Source organism: Macaca nemestrina, chromosome 20, assembly GCF_043159975.1.
Source record: "Macaca nemestrina isolate mMacNem1 chromosome 20, mMacNem.hap1, whole genome shotgun sequence".
NCBI lineage: Eukaryota > Metazoa > Chordata > Mammalia > Primates > Cercopithecidae > Macaca > Macaca nemestrina.
Window position 1 is genome coordinate 5,690,101 of NC_092144.1, and position 19,132 is coordinate 5,709,232.

The following is a 19,132-nucleotide window of genomic DNA, read 5'->3' on the forward strand; positions in this document are numbered from 1 at the left end:
TTAATAAACGTAACACACATCCCACTGAGGGCCACGGGAGGACCCAACTTCTCAGCAGGAACATTGAGCACACGAAACCAGAAGGTGCTGGGTCCAATTTCCACCCCCAGCCAACCCTATCTGTGAATGTCTCTACATGTGAGCCAGCCAGGGCTCAACTCTTTGCTCTTCTGAAATTCTTAGGCAGCAGAAATGAAGGCATCGTGCTGAAAAGCGCTCCAGAAATTGCGGATTTATCAGTGATGTACGGTAGTAGGTTGGACAAGTAATGATTTTCTGAACACCAGGAATTAGATCAAAAAAGAAATTGCACTTAAGACTAAAATAAGTCTCCAGTTGAGAGCAGTCTAGGACATATTCGAATGGCCAGAAGTTTGTTTCAATGGGGCCTCTGCGTTTATGCAGCATGGGAGTCAACATTACAATATTGGTTCTTTCAAGTAGATCCCGAGTGGACCCATGTCTACCTGTTGTGGCAAATCAAACTCAAATTTAATCAGAGAAAAATATATGCAGATGTTCAATTAAAACCTGGAGTCCGCAGTCTTGGCACTGTTTGCCCGGCCCTCATTGTTTGCTAAGTAACAACGGTTGCCAGGGGCAACGCAGTCCACTCCCGTTTCCAAGAGCCTGTTGCTGGGCAACCGGGAGAATACTTCCCAAACCAAACAATGTCATCCCGGAGCAACCCCCTCTATCTCACATTAACCAGATCTAAAAAAAACCCTCCCAAATATGTAATCTATTATTTTCAGAAGCACTAAGAGAAAGGCAAATAATCTCTTCTCTATAGTAACTGACGGGAAAACAGTTTACCATATTTGTTCTGAAATAACAAAACCCAAGGAGGAACAACTCCCTCTGAGGTAAGAGGGCATCACAGGAGGGATTTCAGTCCTTCCTAGTACTGGGAGGAGAAAGTGCCCTTTTCTCCAAGAGGAAAGAATCTATTTATCATCAAACAAACAATGTGGGAGAGTTCATAGCTGCATAAGTGTTTTCTGGGCGAAGTAAAATGAATCACGGATTAAACTATTTGGAAAAAAGTGTGAAAACAGAGGAGCTGATACTGAATTTAAAAGACTTTTGGAAACATCATGTACGTATGGAACAAGTGCAAAGGGAACCACTGACTCAGCGTCAGAAATGCCTTGTGGGGCTTTGCCGGGAGGGACTTACATTATCTCTGACGTCACTGCGCCGGCTTTTCCCTCCCTACCCAGGGAGAGGAAGACTTTTCTAAGAGGAAGCCATGCCACATCAGATGCCCCCAGATGGCAGGACACACAATGGACACACGTCTCCGGAAAGAGGCACACGGTTGGGCAATCTTGACCCACGGAGGGGGAAAAGGGCTAAACTGAAGCCAGTGCAGTTTTTGTTATGCCTAGAGCAGTTCATGCTGAGCATGGCTTCCCTGAGGCTTTGGGACCAGGAGAGGGTGAGGTGGCACCACCACCTTTCAAGGGGAACACAGAGCTCTAAGCAGTGCTCTTGTTTTTGGTGGGACCAGCCAAGGATCTTAAAACATTCTGATAGAATGAGCAGCGTGTAGCTGCAGCCTCGATGGGTCAACATTGTGGATGATAAAAGCCCACAATGCTGATAGATTTGTGCATGGCCAAGCATAGCCTTTAAGGAGCTCTCAGTGGAGGTTTGCCCTTTGAGACAGACACAGTCAGTGCACAGAAACTGTTTTTTTAAGGTTATCATCCCGGAGTCATTCCTAGAATAAACAGGATGGAACAGACATGTCTCCCTGAGAAGAAAGGAAGACAGATTCTATACTGTTAGAATTTGAGTCTCTGTTCCAGGGAGATGAGGAGTTGGTAGCCAGACTCTTGGGCAGTTAACCCATGGCTAAGTGGTGATGAGGTGACATCCTTGAATGCTAGTTCTGGAGGTCAAACCACCAGCAGCTGGTGCCAGGGAGGCTTTGCTTAGGGTACATGGCCGGGTTCTGCCTGGATGCTGCATCCCGAGGGAGGCGTTGAGGTGCGGCTGTGAGGACTCCAAACCCCATGTCCAGAAGGATGAGTAACAGAGATCCTAACTGTGTCATTCATTGATTTCAATAAAATATTTATTGGATCCATAGCATGGGCATGGCATTGACCAGTCATCAAAACACAATTCCCTGCCCTCATGGAGTTTCTATTCTAGACCATGTGGGAAGACAGGGGCATATGGACAGTAAACAAGGTAAGTGATAAAAATATGTCATACATCAGATGACACCCTATATCATCTGGTGACAAGTACCAAGGGGGAAAACGAAGCAGACAGAAGGAGTGCTGGGATAAGAAGAGGTTGCAATTTTTAAAGGGTTGTCAAATGCTTCCCTGGGCGGGCTCATTAAAGAGATGAGGAAAGTGTGGGACGGCACTATTCAGATATCCTGGGGAAGAGCGTTCCTAATGGAGGGAAAAGCCAGTACAAAGGCCCCAAGGCAGGACAGTGCCTGGCTTGGAACCAGGCTGAATGAACCAGAAGGCAAGAAGGAGAAAGGCCCACACAGGCCATCGCAGGGGCTCTGGCTTTTGCTTGGGGTGAACGGAAGCCATCACAAGGTTTGAGCCCAGGAATGGCCTGGTTTGACTTGCATTTTAACCAGGCCCCTCTGGCTGCTGGGTTGAGAACAGGGGAAGAAGGAAAAGGGTGGGAGCAGAGAGAGCAATCTGGTGGCTAATGTGATAATCTGGGCAAGGGAGGGGGGCTTGGCTGTGAGCCGTGGAGGGGCAAAGTCACAGACTCTGGATAAACATAGGAGGTAGAGTCAGCCAGATTTGCTGACGGGTCAAGGGTACCTCCAAGGTTTTTGGCAACTAAAAGGATGAGGTCAGTAAAATTGCCCAAGAAGCAGCGCTGGAGAGCACTTGGGAGTTGAGTTCTAAAGGTGTAAAGTGTGAGAGGCTCCTAGACACCCAGGTTGAGTTGCTGAGAAAGCAGGCAGATTATGTAAGTCTCAGGCTGAGGGGTGAGTTGGAGCCATTGGTGTATAGAGAATGCAGGCTGGGGCCATCAGTATATAGAATATATGAGCTGGAGCCATCAGTGTATAGAGATTGCAGGCTGGGGCCATCAGTGTATAGAATATATGAGTTGGAGCCATCAGTGTATACATAACATGGCTGGAGCCATCAGTGTATAGGGGACATGACCTAGAGCCACCAGTGTATAGAGGATGTGGGCTGAAGCCATCAGTGTATAGAGAACATAGGATGGAGCCATCAGTGTATAGATGACATGGCTGGAGCCATCAGTGTATAGAGGACATGAGCTAGAGCCACCAGTGTATACACGATGTAGGCTGGAGTCATCAGTGTATAAATGACCTAGTTAAAACCATAAGACTATCTGGACTCACCAAGGGAGAGTAGAGAAAAGAGGCCTAGGGCTGAGTTCTGGAGCTCTGTGCCATTTAGAGATCCCCAAGAAGCAGGAGCCTGAAAAGAGCAGGCCAAAGAAGTATGAGCAAGTGGTGTCCCGGAACCAAGTGACTCTGGGGTTGAGTGGTGATCACCGGACTTAGCAAAGTGGAGGTCACCAGTGATTGTGAAGCGGAGTTCCAGGGGAAAAGTGTGTGCAAAAGCCAGAGAGGTTGGAGCAGGTTCAGGAGAGCCCCAAGTGGAGCAGAACTGGAGACAGGAGGACCAGATGGTTCTTTTGAGGAACTTTTGCTAGAAAGATAGGAAGAGGAATGGGATGGCAGCCGGAAAGGGAAGATTGAGAGAGGGTTTCTGAAAATGAAAGAAATAATAGCAGGAAGGACCTACCAGGAAGGAACTGGGATAGGAGCAAGAAGGGAGACTTGCAAGTGCGTGTTCTTGCATGGATGGGATGGAATGGGATGTGGATGGCGTGGAATGGGATGTGGATGGGGTGGGATGGGATGTGAATAGAATGGGATGGGATATGGACAGGATGGGATGGGATGTAGATGGGATGGAATGGGATGTGGGTGGGGTGGGACAGGATGTGGATGGGATGGAATGGGATGTGGATGGGGTGGGATGGGATGTGGATGGGATGGAATGGAATGTGGATGGGACGGGATGTGGATGGGGTGGGATGGGATGTGGATGGGGTGGGATGAGATGTGGATGGGATGGGATGTGGATGGGGTGGGATGGGATGTGGATGGGATGGGATGGGATGTGGATGGAATGGGATGTGGATGCGGGGGGATGGAATGTGGATGGGGTGGGATGGGATGTGGATGGGTGGGATGGGATGTGGATGGGATGTGGATGGGATGAAATGGGATGTGGATGGATGGGATGTGGATGGGGTGGGATGGGATGTGGATGGGGTGGGATGGGATGTGGATGGGGTGGGATGAGATGTGCATGGGATGGGATGTGGATGGGGTAGGATGGGATGTAGATGGGGTGGAATGAGATGTGGATGGCATGGGATGTGGATGGGGTGGGATGGGATGTGGATGGGGTGGGATGGGATATGGATGTGGTGGGATGGGATGTTGATAGGGTGGAATGGGATGTGGATGGGATGGAATGAGATGTGGACGGAATGGGATGTGGATGGGATGGGATAAGATGTGGATGGGGTGGGATGGGATGTAGATGGGGTGGGATGGGATGTGGATGGGGTGGGATGGGATGTGGATGGGATGGAATGAGATGTGGATGGGGTGGAATGGGATGTGGATGGGATGGGATGTGGATGGGGTGGGATGGGATGTGGATGGCATAGGATGTGGATGGGGTGGGATGGGATGTGGATGGGGTGGGATGGGATGGAATGGGATGTGGATGGGATGGGATGTGGATGGGGTGGGATGGGATGTGGATGGGGTGGAATGGGATGTGGATGGCATGGAATGGTATGTGGATGGGGTGGAATGAGATGTGGATGGGGTGGGATGGGATGTGGATGGGGTGGGATGAGATGTGGATGGGATCCAATGTGATGTGGATGGAGTGGGATGGGATGGGATGGGATGTGGATGGGATGGGATGTGGATGGGATGGGATGGGATGTGGATGGGATGGAATGGGATGTCCTGCAGAACACAGGAGGGCTTGGCCAGGGCTAGGTGCATGGATGTGCATCCACCAGTACAGGAGAGAAAACAGAGTGTGCACCCTGGAAGATGGACACCAAGTCATAGTCCTTTCGGGGGGAGTCCTTCCTGGTCCCCAATCCCATTCTTCACCCATGGAATCCCTGTGTTTACTCCTGGTCAGCCTCAATAGCTGGCTGCTGGGGACCTCCAGTCTCAGCGAGTGGAAGGGCTTGAAGCCACAGGATAGGGCTTCAAGTATGATGACTTAGGTCCACAGACCTCACATCAGAGCCTCCAGCAGACCCTGGGTTCACAGGCTCATCTGGTCTCCATGGAACCAATACCTGCCCCCAGCCCATGGTCCCACCTCAACGCCTGACAGAAGCCGCACTCCTCAGGTTTATGCACCTGATTTGCCTTTTTCACTGCTTTCTTTTTCTTTTCTAGAGACGGGGTCTTGCTCTGTCACCCAGGCTGGAGTATAGTGGTTGGATCATAGCTCACTGCAGCCTCAAACTCCTGGGCCCTCAGCCCAGTGATCCTCCTGCCTTAACCTCCCAGGTAGCTAGGACTACAGGTGCCCACCACCACGCTTGGCTACTTAAAACAACAACAACAAAAATTGTACGGGCAAGGTCCCACTATGTTGACCAGGCTGGTCCTGAACTCTTGGCCTCAAGCAGTCTTCCCACCTCAGCCTCCCAAAGTGCTGGACTACAGGCTTGAGCCCCCGTGCCTGGCCCTCACTGTTTTCCTTATGGTTACTCCATACCTCTTTTCAAATTTGCCAAATGGCTAATCTTTCCACACTTGAGTATTATTAGAAGTGCGTTTTAATATACCTATTTTTCTTGCTATGTCAACGTACAAACACGCATCCTAAATAAGAAAGTGTTAGAGTCACATATTAAAAATGCATTTCTTGCTAAGTCATGCTCGAATTAAGCAAGATTGCAAGAAAATTTAATGCAAGACAAATGAGCGAGGCCAGGAATCTTGCTGTGAGAGTTTGGGAAGCAGAGCTCCCTGGCCCCACACAAGGAATGGACTCAGCCTGGCGGGAGGAGGTCTCGCCTGTCTTTGGGAGGGAAAGAACCTGTCGGTACTTTTAAGTCTGTCTTTGAGGCACAGACACATCTCAATCGGCCTGGGACAGAAAATGAAGCCAAGTCAGAGATCCCCTCAGCAAGACCCAGGGGTCTCCGAAGACATGAAAATGAAGCAAAGAAAGACAAAATTAGAAATATTTGTTCCATCTGTCATCTCTTTGCTGGTCTCAAACGTCACCGTCCAACCCAATGAGAACGACAAAAGGACATTCTATTTCTGTCCCCAAGAAAGTTTCAACCCCAAAGCAAAACCTCAGTGTGCGCTGAGAAGACGGAGCAAAAGGGTCTTGTTAAACTCATTGTTAGAATTAAACCCAAAGAGGGAAATGTTGGAGGTATTTCAGGTTTTTAAACTAATTAGCCCCAATTAATTCTAAGAAGATACACTAAAATCAATTCTGTTTTAGAAAGGCAATTTAATTCAAAAGCTTGAGGGGAAATGTTATTTTTAACATGTAAAAAGGCACCTTAAAACCTGTAAACTATTGTAAATGGCTTTTCTGTTCCATCAGGTTTTGCGAGGGGTTTTCGTTTTCCTCAGGAAACGTTTTCTCCCGGTGTGGGGTTGGGGACGACTTCAGACAGGGCCTGAAAGCAGCGAGCAACTCACACTGTCCAGGAGGGGCAAGAACAAACCCTCAGCTTTGTCTAGTTCTGTTTTTGGTGTCTCCATTCCCAGCTCCGTATTAAGTCAGTTCCCAAAGCAGAGCAAAGGATAATTTTGGGAAAAAAAAGGAATAAAATGTTCTAACTCCGCCCGAGAGATGGAAAGAGAAACAGAGATGAGTCTGATGAAACAGAACTCAAATCACCCCCTTCCTGACCCACCGCTTCTCTTCTGATTCAAATGGAGACTTGGACAAATTGCCACCTTTCAGACCTTTCCATGTTCCAATATTCTTTCCATTTGTCCTGGCTTCTGGAAGCCTTGGCAGCCCACGTATCCACCTGGGCGCTGGGTGACCCTGCCCATTGCTGCTCTTGGAAAGCATGTTTCACTTCTGCATACATTTTAAAAGATAAATATTTGGGCCAGGTGCAGTGGCTCATGTCTGTAATCCCAGTGCTCTGAGAGGCTGAGGTGGGTGAATTGCTTGAGACCAGGAGTTTGAGACCAGTCTGGGTAACAAAGCGAGACCTTGTCTCTAGAAAAACAAAATTAAAAATTATCTGGGTAAGGTGGGTGTGCCTGCAGTCCCAGCTACTCAGGAGGCTGAGGCAGGAGGATTGCTTGAGCCCAGGAGGTGGAGGATGCAGTGAGCAATGATTGCATCACTGCACTCCAGCCTGGGCGACGGAGAGAGATCCTGGCTCTTAAAAAAGAAACATGAAGTCTTCCTTCCGAGGACATAAAAAAGAAAAAAAGGCCCCTCTCTCTTTGATGCTGCCTACGGAGGTGGCAGCCATCTCCTCCTCAGCATCATGGCCGCCTTCAGACTCCTCATGAAGCCCAAGGTCGTCAAAAAGAGGACCAAGCAGTTCATCCGGCACCAGTCAGAACAATATGTCAAAATTAAGTGTAACTGGAGGAAACCCAGAGGAATTGACAACAGGGTTCGCAGAAGGTTCAAGAGCCAGATTTTTTTTTTTTTTTCTTGAGACGGAGTCTCACTCTGTTGCGCAGGCTGCAGTGCAATGGTGCGATCTCAGCTCCCTGCAACCTCCGCCTTCCAGGTTGAAGCAATTCTCCTGCCTCAGCCTCCAGAGTAGCTGGGATTACAGGCACCCACCACCACGCCTGGCTAGTTTTTGTATTTTTATTAAAGACAGCGTTTCACCATGTTGGCTAGGTTGATCTCAAACTCCTGACCTCAGGGGATCCACCCTCCTCAGCCTCCCAAAGTGCTGGAATTGCAGGCGTGAGCCACCGTGCCTGCAAGGGCCAGATCTTGATGCCCAACACTGGTTATGGGAGCAACAAAAAAACAAAGCACATGCTGCCCTGTGGCTTCCGGAAGTTCCTGGTCCCCAGCGTCAAGGAGCTGGAAGTGCTGCTGATGTGCAACAAACCTCCCTGTGCTGAGATCGCTCACAGTGCTTCCTCCAAGGAGCGCAAAGCCATCGTGGAAAGGGCCGCCCAGCTGGCCATCAGAGTCACCCACCCCAACGCCAGGCTGCACAGTGAAGAAAATGAGTAGATAGCTCATGTGCATGTTTTATGTTTAAATAAAACCATAAAAACTGCAAAAAATATATAAAAACAAAAAAGATAAATATTGGAAATATTTCCATCCAAATGGAATTTCAAAACAATTCAAAGATCAAAAGAAGGAAGGCTGAACGCATGAAAGCCCTCTGAAGCTTACAGAGTGGAACGATGAAGACGCAGTTGCATTTCTGTGTTAGTCAAATTCTCTTTTTTACCATGCAAATTTCATGGTTAAGATGAGCTTGAATGCGGATGGCTAATACCAGTAATTTGGGCTAAACGCTCCTCTTCCGGGAGTCTGAGCCATCTGAACTGGCTGTTTACCCGGCTCATACTGATCAGAAGTATCTGAGATGGTGAATGCACCAATAAAAAGCCGTCCAGACCCTCCTCTCCAGCAAGTGGAAAGTGTGTGTCTCGTCCTCACACAGGAATGACTGTGGACGACCACAGGGCGACTTCTCAGCAGCCCCCAGACAGGCCGGCCCTGGGCAGCAGGAACTCGTTCTGTCCCGGCTGAGGTTCTGGGCCCCATCACTAATGACCGACACCAGCCAAGGTCAGCCCTCAGGAAGACGGAGAGTGAATGAATGAAGGGCAGCCCTCAGGAAGATGGAAAGTGAATGAAGGGCAGCTCTGCCCAAAGCGGCAGACCAGGTGGGCAAACAGAGAGCTGGGGTTTCGTAGCAGGGGTGGGGGTGTGGCATAGGAACAGATCTGGAGCTTGTGGCAGGAGTTCAGGTGGAACCTCAGGCAGGGGACAGATGCCACAGTGTGGAGAAAGCTCTTTCTCTCATTCCAAACTAGCCCCTTCCTAACCTCAAGTCAACGAGAAGAGAAGGTGGGCTGGAACCTTTCTACCTTCCTCTTAGCATCCGGCCTGTGCCCGTGCATCTCCTCACCCCACAAGGTTCCCTGGGTGCAGGGGCTGGGGTTTGAAGGGTGCCTGTACCACACTTGCTCAGAGCCTGGGCACTCAGCCATCATTCATTCATTCAACAAACACAGTCTGAGCATCTACCATGTGCCGGCTCCAAGTGCTGAGAACACAGCAGGGAATGAAACAGATCAAGTCCCTGACCACGTGGGGCTGACTCCTCTGGGAGAAACAGACGACACCATGGACACAGAACAGCAGGAGGTGACAAATGCTCTGAAGAAAAATACACTCAAATGCACAAGTGGAGTGCGGCATGGGCCAGGGGCAGTGAGGTGACCTGGGGCAGCAGCAGGAGAGAGGCAGAGTGAGGTGAGGAAAGTATTGCTACTGAGAAGGCTCTGCCAAGAGGGATGCTCGGAAAGGCCGAGGCACATGGGATACGTGGGGTCACACGGGTCACGTGAGAAGGTCACCAGAGGAGCCGGGGGAATGCTGGGGGCTGAATGTTGTATCCCCTTAAATCCCTATGCTGAACTCCTCCCCCCACGGCAGTGGCTTTAGGAGGTGGGGCCTTGGGGAGGTGATTAGGTCGTGAGGGTGGGATCATGCCCTCCCTTATGGAAGGGACCCCAGAGAGCTCTCTCTGGCTTCCCACCATGTGAGGACACAGCAAGAAGACGGCCATCTGCATCCCAGAGGGGAGCCCTCACCAGAACCTGACCCTGCTGGCACCCTCTTCTCAGACTTCCCACCTCCAGGGCTGAGAGATGCGTGTCTATTGTTTACAGCCACCCAGTCTATGGCCTTTTGCTGAAACAGCCTGAACAGACTAAGACAGGAGGAGGAGGAGGAGGAGGAGGAGGAGGAGGAGGAGGAGGAGGAGGAGGAGAAGGAGGAAGAGAAGGAGAAGGAGGAGGAGGAGGAGAAGGAGGAAGAGGAGGAGGAGGAGGAGGAGAAGGAGGAAGAGAAGGAGGAGGAGGAGGAGAAGGAGGAGGAGGAGGAGGAGAAGGAGGAGGAGGAGGCGGCCTTAAGAGACACAAGGAGGCCACAGTGGGGTCTTTGGCTTTCGCTCTGAGTGTGCTGGGAAGCTACTGGAAGGTTTAGGGCACAGGGACAGGGTCTGACAGATATTTTGGAAGCATCAATGGTCAATGGAAGCAAAGGTCAGGGCTGGACAACCAGGCCAGAGGTGACAAAGACTTAGGTGATAGGAATGGTCTCATTTGGGAGACACCTGAGGACAGAGCCAGCCACATCTGCTGACGGGTTTGACATAGAGGGTGAAAGAAAGAGAGGAGTCAAGGTTGACTTAAGGCTTGTGGTTGGCCTGAGCACCTAGAGAATGGAGCTGCCCCGTGCTGAGGCTGGAGAGAGACAAGCGTGAGGTCGAATCAGGCACCCAGTTTTGGGTGACAGAAGCCTCAGATGCCCATCAGATGACACCCACATGCAGCTGCCACCTAGGCAGCTAGGTACACAAGTCCGGGATTCAGGGGAGTGAGCCAGGCTACAGACATTAGGACACTGGAGGTTCTAGGATGCATTTCAACTCTTGTACCTTGGTGAGATCACCAGGAAAGCAGCTGTAGATAAAGCAGAAAAGAGGTCCTTCTCAAGTTCAAAGGTCATGAACAGTTGGAGGATCTGGCATTGGGGACTGAGTAGAGGAAGAAAGCAGAGGGAATACTGAGTTCTGAAATACACAGAGTCACCCCTTTGCTTGGCTTTCGGAGCTCGGTGTTCATAAAAAATTAGAAACGAGGTGGAGGGCGGTGGCTCATACCTGTAATCCCAGCACATTTTGGGAGGCTAAGGCGGGCAGATCACTTGAGGTCAGCAGTTTGAGAGCAGCCTGGCCAACATGGCGAAACCCCGTCTCAACTAAAAATATACAAAAATTAGCTGTGTTTGGTGGTGCGTGCCTGTAATCCCAACTACTCGGGAGGCTGAGGCAGAAGAATCGCCTGAACCCAGGAGGCGGAGGTTGCAGTGAGCCAAGACTGCACCACTGTACTCTAGCCTGGGTGACAGAGCGAGACTCTGTCTCAAAATAAATAAATAAATAATAAACAAATATTCATCAATAGGAAAACCATTAGCTACCTTACAGTGCATCCTAGTTCTAAAACAGGTGGCTAGCGGGGGTGCCTAGGTCCAGATCCTGGGTCCTCCAGTTTCTAGCTGGGTGACCTCAGTCAGGGACTTAAATCTTTTCACACTTCCATTTCTTTGTCCATAAATGGAGAAAACACTTCTATCTGTGTTGGGTGGTTGTGCTAAATGAGATGAGTCCTACAAAGTGTGGAGTTTAACGGCCAGCCCAGCACACGGAAAATGCCCACAAATATTCATTAGCGTCATTGTTGTAATTCACGCTGTTACAACGTAACCGACATCATCTACTGATTTTTTGCAGATTTAAATATCTGAAACTCTAAAAGCAGTTATGCTCTTTGCTATTTGTGATGATGCTAAACCCTTTAGGGAGTGCCTCCTGCTATGGAGCTATATTCATTCCAGGGCATATTTGTGGGGTTTGTCATTTTAACCAAGTACTTAATACTTGTTTCTCTCCCAGCATCTTGCCAAATGTGGCAGCTCTCCTTCTAGACGAACATTGCTGAATTACTGTTATAGAAATGATATTTTAACATCAACTCTCTTTTCCCTTTTCCTCCCTAGAAATCCGGTCCTTCCATGAGGCCTCGGCGCACACAGAACTCCTCCTACCACGTGCAACCTTATTCTTAGCTGAGCAACTCATAAATCGCTTAACAAAAATAGTGATTGATGCGGACTGTGTTTAGTGACATCCTTCCTGGTGAGAGGGAGTGAGCCAGCGAGCTTCTTTAAATTCTTTTAGTTCTCCAAAAGGAGAGGCTGTTTGCTTTCTCATCTATGCCGCACATTTCTGGGGTTTGCATCATTAACCTGGTGGCTTTGCCAATTCCTTTGCCAGTGCTGGGTCAAAGACAGGCAAGGGCACCTGTAGGGTTAGCCATGAGTGTTTGCCAGGGGCTGAATGCAAAACCCTGGAGCACTGGTGGCTGGGGCAGGTGGGCGGGGCTCTGCCACTGCCTCCCCCAGCCCGCCCAAGAAGGGGGTGTGCCTCTGCAGGAAATGGCCTCCAAGCATTTCTCAAGACTTAGGAGATGTTCAAACCTACATAGTCAGAGACAAAGAGCTAGCTATAAGTGGTGTCTTTTTCGCCTCCTCAAAATTCATCCTGCAGAAATACACATGTGCTAAACGGTGCATGGCCACACAAATGCTTGGATACCGATGTTCACGGCAGCATTGTCCTAATAGCCCCAAAGTAGCAACAGCCCAACTGTTTGCCAACTGATGGATGGATAAACGAAGGCAGCCAGGTACGGTGGCTCACACCTGTAATCCCAGCACTTTGGGAGGCTGAGGCGGGCAGATCACCTGGGGTCAGGAGTTTGAGACCAGCCTGACCAACATGGAGAAACCCTATCTCTACTAAAAATACAAAATTAGCTAGGCGTGGTGGTGCATGCCTGTAATCCCAGCTACTTGGGAGGCTGAGGTAGGAGAATTGTTTGAACCCGGGAGGCGGAGGTTGCAGTGAGCCAAAATCGTGCCATTGCACTCCAGCCTGGGCAAAAAGAGCAAAATTCCGTCTCAAAAAAAAAAAAAAAAAAAAAAAAAAAAAGGAACGAGGCACTGGCACATGCTGTAAATGGATGGACAACGGACCCTGAAAACATTATGTTATGTGGAAGAAGCCCGTCACAAAAGGCCACATCGTGTGTGATTCTGTTTCTATGAAATGTTCAAAACAGGCAAATCCACAGACGCAGAAAGTGGATTCACAGTTGCCAAGAGCTGGGGGGAGGAATGGCAAGTGACTGTTCATGGCAGATTCAGGGTTTCTTCTTCTTTTTGGAGTGATGAAAATGTTCTGTGAATACAGTATACTAAGACCCACTGAACCATACACTTCAAATGGGTGAACTTTATGGTACGCAAAATAGATCTCAGCACAGCTGTAAAAAGAAAAAGAAAAACAAAAACAAAAAAGAAAAGGTATATTGACAACCTGTCCCCAATGGCATTAGTTGAAGTCATAAAAAATTAGAAACAAATGTTCATCAATAGAAAAATCATTAAGTACCTTAGGGTACATCCTAGCTCTAAAACTATGCTGCCATTAAAAAGAAGAGGTACCTTCTCCAAGAAAGAAAGCCAACATCTGCAGTGCCTGGCACACAGCAGGCTCTCAAATATTTGCAGAATAAATTTATGTTGAAAAAAACCCCAGCTATATATACTATAAAATAGGTGAAGAGACCTTAAAAAGATCTAGAAGGACACAAGTTATATGATTAACAGTGCTCACCTCATGGGAGGTGGGACAGACGGAAAGATGAAAAGAGAAACTTTATTTCTGAATCTCCTGCCATAGATGGTGGCCCTTCCCAGCAGAATGTTACTTGTATTACTTGCATATCATTTTATTTTTATTTTTATTTTTTTGAGATGGAATCTTGCTCTGTCTCCCAGGCTGGGGTGCAGTGGCACAATCTCAGCTCACTGCAACCTCCACCTCCTGGGTTGAAGCTATTCTAGTGCCTCAGCCTCCCAAGTAGCTGGGATTACAGGCGCACGCCACCACGCCCAGCTAATTTTTGTATTTTTAGTAGAGAGGGGGTTTCACCGCCAGGCCGGTCTCAAACTCCTGACCTCAAGTGAGCCACCTGCCTCGGCCTCCCAAAGTGCTGGGATTATAGGCATGAGCCACTGCGCCCGGCCATTACTTGCATATCATTTTAAAAGTTGTAAATTGTTGGTAAACATTCTAAGACATGCCAGTTACTGTAAATTACCAAACTGTACCCTGTAAATTACCAAACTGAATGGCTGTTTGTGCGGGGAATATCACTACGATTTAGTGGACTTGGTGTAGAGTATGCCGTCGCTCTTACAACCAGAGGCTTTCATGTTAATTCAACATCCGTCATGAAGAGAAAATGTACCACACAAACTGTGATAGGATCACACATGGACTGTGCTCCAGCAATAAAAGGAACAAACGACTGACACACACAATGACAGCGATGAATCCCAGAGGCATTTATGCCAAGTGAAAGCAGCCAGTCTCAAAAGCTACACAATGTATGTTTCCATTTATATGACATTCTGGAAAAGGCAGAGCTATAGAAAGGGACAGCAGATGGTGGCCAGAGGCTAAGGGTGGGGCCAGGGTCTGACTACAGAGAGAGGTTGGACTTGCTCTCCATTCTGTTTGAGGTGGAGGTTATAAGAATCTATGCAAACGGGCCGGGTGTGGTGGCTCATGCCTGTAATCTCTGCACTTTGGGAGGCTGAGGCGGGTGGATCACAAGGTCAGGAGATCAAGACCATCCTGGCCAACATGGTGAAACCCCATCTCTGCTAAAAATACAAAAATTAGCTGGGCATGGTGGCACGTGCCTGTAATCCCAGCTACTTGGGAGGCTGAGACAGAAAAATCGCTTGAACCAGGGAGCTGTGAGCTGAGATCGCGCCATTGCACTCCAGCCTGGCGACAAAGCAAGATCCTATCTAAAAAAAAAAAAAAAAAAAAAAAAGGAATCTATGCAAGTGTGAAAAACCATAGAACAGCAAACCCAAAAAGGCAAACATTACTGTGTGTAGATTTAAAATATAAATAAATAATAAAAAAAGAAAAAAAGGTACATCTACTGAGTGCCTGGCCCCATTCTAGGCTCTGAGGATTCTGTTTTTTTAGGGATGGGTCTTGCTCTGTTTGCCCAGGCTGGAGAGTGCAGTGGTATGATCACAACTGACTGCAGCCTCTAACTCCAGGGCTAAAGCAATCCTCCCGCCTTAGCCTCCTGAGTAGCTGGGACCACAGGCACATGCCTGGCTTGTGTGTGTGTGTGTGTGTGTGTGTGTGTGTGTGTGTGTGTGTGTGTGTGAGAGAGAGAGAGAGAGAGAGAGAGAATGAGACAGAGAGACAGAGAGAGAGAGAGAAGGTGAGGTCTTGCTTTGTTGCCCAGGCTGGTTTCGAACTTTCAGTTTCAAGCAATCCTCCCACTTTGGCCTCCCAAAATGCTGGGATTAAAATGTGAGCCACCACACCCAGCCTGAGGATTCTAAGGTGAACGGGTCAGATGAAAGTGCTGCTCTCAGGGTGCTGGTATCCTTGTCAGGCAAGAATACACAAGGTTGCAGATACACAAGTTTGTTCAGTAGAGATCCAGGCTGTGGTACAAGGGGATTGCAGAGGGACAGAGCCGGGGGTGGTGGTGGAGAGGGTTCCCCTCTTGATAGCCAGTTAGGGGTGGCACTAAGGATGGCACTGAGCTGGGACTTGACAGCTGCAGAGAAGGGGCCAGCCTTAGGAGGATGTGGGAGGGAGCAGCCTGGACAACAGGAATAGCTGTGCAATTGTCCTGCAGCAGCAGAGGCCCTGAACAAGGTCAGATGTCTAGAGTTTTAAAATTCCAATTGCCGGCCGGGCTCAGTGTCTCACACCTGTAATCCCAGCACTTTGGGAGGCTGAGGTGGGTGGATCATGAAGTCAGGAGTTTGAGACCAGCCTGGCCAACCTGGTGAAACCCCATCTCTACTAAAAATACAAAAATTAGCTGGGTGTGGTGGCGCACACCTGTAGTCCCAGCTACTTGGGAGGCTGAGGCAGGAGAATCACTTGAACCTGGGAGGTGGAGGTTGCAGTGAGTCAAGATCATGCCATTGCACGCCAGCCTGGGCAACAGAGCGAGACTCCATCTCAAAAAAAAAAAAAAAAATTCCAATTGCTGAGGTAAGCCCCAGGTGGCTCAACCCATAGGCACAATATAATCTGACTTACATCTTTTAAAAGAGCATTCTTCTTAGATTATAGAGAGAAAGAGTGAATGCAGGAAAACTAGGACAAAGGCATTTACTACTTTTTAAAAGTTCATAATAATTCTGCTTCCTGGCCGGGTATGGTGGCTCACACCTGTAATCCTAGCACTTTGGGAGGCTGAGGTGGGAGGATTGACTGAGGTCAAACAGGCCAAAAAGCGAGACCCTGTCTCTATTTTAAACAAATAATAATAATAATTAATTATGCTTCCAAGACCTGTCTGTGGAACCCGGGAAGGAATCATATCATTTTATAAACAAACCAAGTAACACTAAGCCCATAGCATGAAGGGTTAACTAATTAAGCATTTAGTTAACATGAAAGTAAATGATGGCTTCTATACATTTTTAATGCAGGTAATTATACTCTCAGTAAATCATTACAGCACACAAACATTAGCATGCTTATTAATTCAGTGTTAATTGCTATTGGCTTACATGTACTATTATCCAAAAATTAAATAATTTATGAGTGTACACTCACTTTTTTAAATAGGTACATAAAAAGGTAGATGGAGGGCCGGATGTGGTGGCTCATGCCTGTAATCCCAGCACTTTGGGAGGTCGAGGAGGGTGGATCACCTGAAGTCAGGAGTTCGAGACCAGCCTGGCCAACATGGTAAAACCCCGTCTCTACTAAAAATACAAAAATTATCTGGGCGTGGTGGTGCACACCTGTAATCCCAGCGACTAGGGAGGCTAAGGCAGGAGAATCATTTGAACCCAGGAGGCAGAGGATGCAGTGAACTGAGATTGTTCCATTGCACTCCAGCCTGGGCAACAGAATAAGACTGTCTCAAAAAAAAAAAAAGAAAGAAAAAAAGAAAACAAAAGGTAGACAGAAGAAATGGACCAGATGTTGAATCTAGTTTGGTTATAGTCATTGTTGGGGATTAATAGAGTAAGAGGAGAGCCCTTCTCAACTGAATTGATGTCTATCAGGGGTTGGAAAGTTTTCTTTTTTCCTTTGAGACAGAGCCTTTCTCTGTCACCCAGGCTGGAGTGCAGCGGTGTGATCACAGCTCACTGCATCCTCTAACTCCTGGGCTCAAGCCATCCTCCCACCACAGCCTCCCATGTAGCTGGGACCACAGGCATGCACTAACACTCTCAGCTAGTTTTTGTATTTTTTGTAGAGATAAGGTTTTGCCATGTTGCCCAAACTGGTCTTGAACTCCTGGGCTCATGGGATCCACCCACTTTGGCCTCCCAAAGTGTTGGGATTACAGGCGTTAGCCACTGGAAAACTTTCTATAAGGGCCAGAAAATACACATCTTCGGCTTTGCAGGTCTCTGTTGAGACTACTCAACTCTGCCTCTGGACAGTAGGAGGAATGAGCACGGCCGCCGCACTCAGTGCTTTTCAGAGCCATGCTAGAGCCTGGGGCAAAGCGGGAAAAAAAAAGCAGCAGTGCTGATCCTGCCTTATGTAAAATTTCAACATTTTGTTCGTCATGGAATTTTTTTCCCTTTTTTTTTTTTGAGACAGGGTCTCAAAACACGGCTCACTGCAGCCTCAACCTCCCCGGACTCAGGGAGTACAGGCACGTGCCACTACACCTGGCTAATTTTTGTATTCTTTGTAGAGATGGGGTTTCACCCTGTTGTCCTGGCTGGTCTTGAACTCCTGGCCTCAAGTGATCCACCCACCTTGGCTTCCTAGAGTGCTAGGATTACAGGTGTGAGCCACTGTGCCCGGCCTTCATCATGAAACTTTTTGGCATTTATTTTGATTTTTTAAAATACTGCATTAAAACATTGTGTATCTTGATGACTGGTTTTTTTAGGCACTGCCTTAAATTTTGTACCTCAGGCGAGGGCCTCACTTGCCTCATGCTAGTCCCAGCCCTAGTACTGGTGCTGTTCCAATAAAACTGAACATTTATGGACACTGAAATTTATGGACACTGAAATTTAATTTCATATCATTTTCATGTGTCACAAAATATTTTTTCTTGTTTCCAATCACTTAAAAATGCAAAAAAATATTCTCAACTCATGGAAAGTAAAAACAAAAATAAAATCCACAGTAGTGTGCCAGATACAGTCTGCTGACCCGTTTTTGTTTTTTTTTCAAATTTTTATTCATTTATTTATTTATTACGAGGCTGGTTCTTGCTCTGTCACCCAGGCTGGAGTGCAGTGGTGCAAACATGGCTCACTGCAGCCTCAACCCCCAGAGCTCAAGTGATTCTCCTGCCTCAGCCTCCCCAGAAGCTGAGACCACAGCTATGTGCCACCATGCCTGGGCAATTTAAAACTTTTTTTTGTACAGATGGGGTCTCATCATCTTGTCCAGGCTGTGACCCCTATCTTAGATGGCCTTTTGGGGAACATGTCTTACTCATAATTATAGACAGTGGAAAATGCCTGCTAGCGAGTGGGCACTCAAGCGTGTCTGAATAATTTAATCCCATTTTCTCCATTCTTAAATTCCTGATTAGGTTGCTTTTCATTCTCTTCCCAGCCCCAGATCTCCAAATACAAGAGATGAGCACACGTGTCCAGGGCACCCCAGGCCTCTTGGGCAGGGAGGACTCTCGGCAGAGAAGGCCCGATATGGGAGTGTGGCGTGGGAATCGTCTGTGAGTGCTGAAGAACCGGCTCTCCACCTGCCCCAAGCTTTCTTTCCATTAGGCTCAAAAGCAGAATTCGCCCAGTTAAGGGCATGGAAACGAAATGAGCTTGCTGTGCATCGTTCAGCTAATATGTGACCACAGGCGAGATAAATGTTGAGGGTCTTTATTGAAGCTGTGATCCTCTGCTTTAGCAGGAGAGTGTAGGGACTTACGAGGGGCAAACTATACAAAGCATATGCCTCCTAGTAAAGTAATGCTGGGAAATATGATGGGAGTCGATTACTCTTTATCATTAACTGTGGTAAAATGTGCATAATGTATAATTTACCATTTTAACCATGTTCAATGTACAGTTCAGTAGCATTAAGTGCATTCACACTGTTGTGCAACCATCACCTCCATCCATCTCCAGAACATTCTGATCTTCCCAGATCGAAACTTTGTCCCCATGAAACACTCACTTCCTACCCCTCTCCAGCCCCTGGCACCCACCATTCTACTTTCTGT

The 19,132-nt window shown here is 48.0% G+C and overlaps 1 protein-coding gene and 1 long non-coding RNA gene across 12 annotated transcripts in view; one reads left to right on the forward strand and one right to left on the reverse strand.

The window, feature by feature from the left end:
* The window catches only part of LOC105484754 (regulatory factor X2), a 201,719-nt gene that overhangs the window by 79,268 nt on the left and 103,319 nt on the right, over nucleotides 1-19,132 (reverse strand). The window lies entirely within an intron of this gene.
* LOC105484748 (uncharacterized) lies at nucleotides 102-18,651 on the forward strand. Its single transcript, XR_989191.3, has 3 exons — nucleotides 102-2,202; nucleotides 11,850-11,988; nucleotides 18,514-18,651. It is a non-coding gene; the product is annotated as an uncharacterized lncRNA (long non-coding RNA).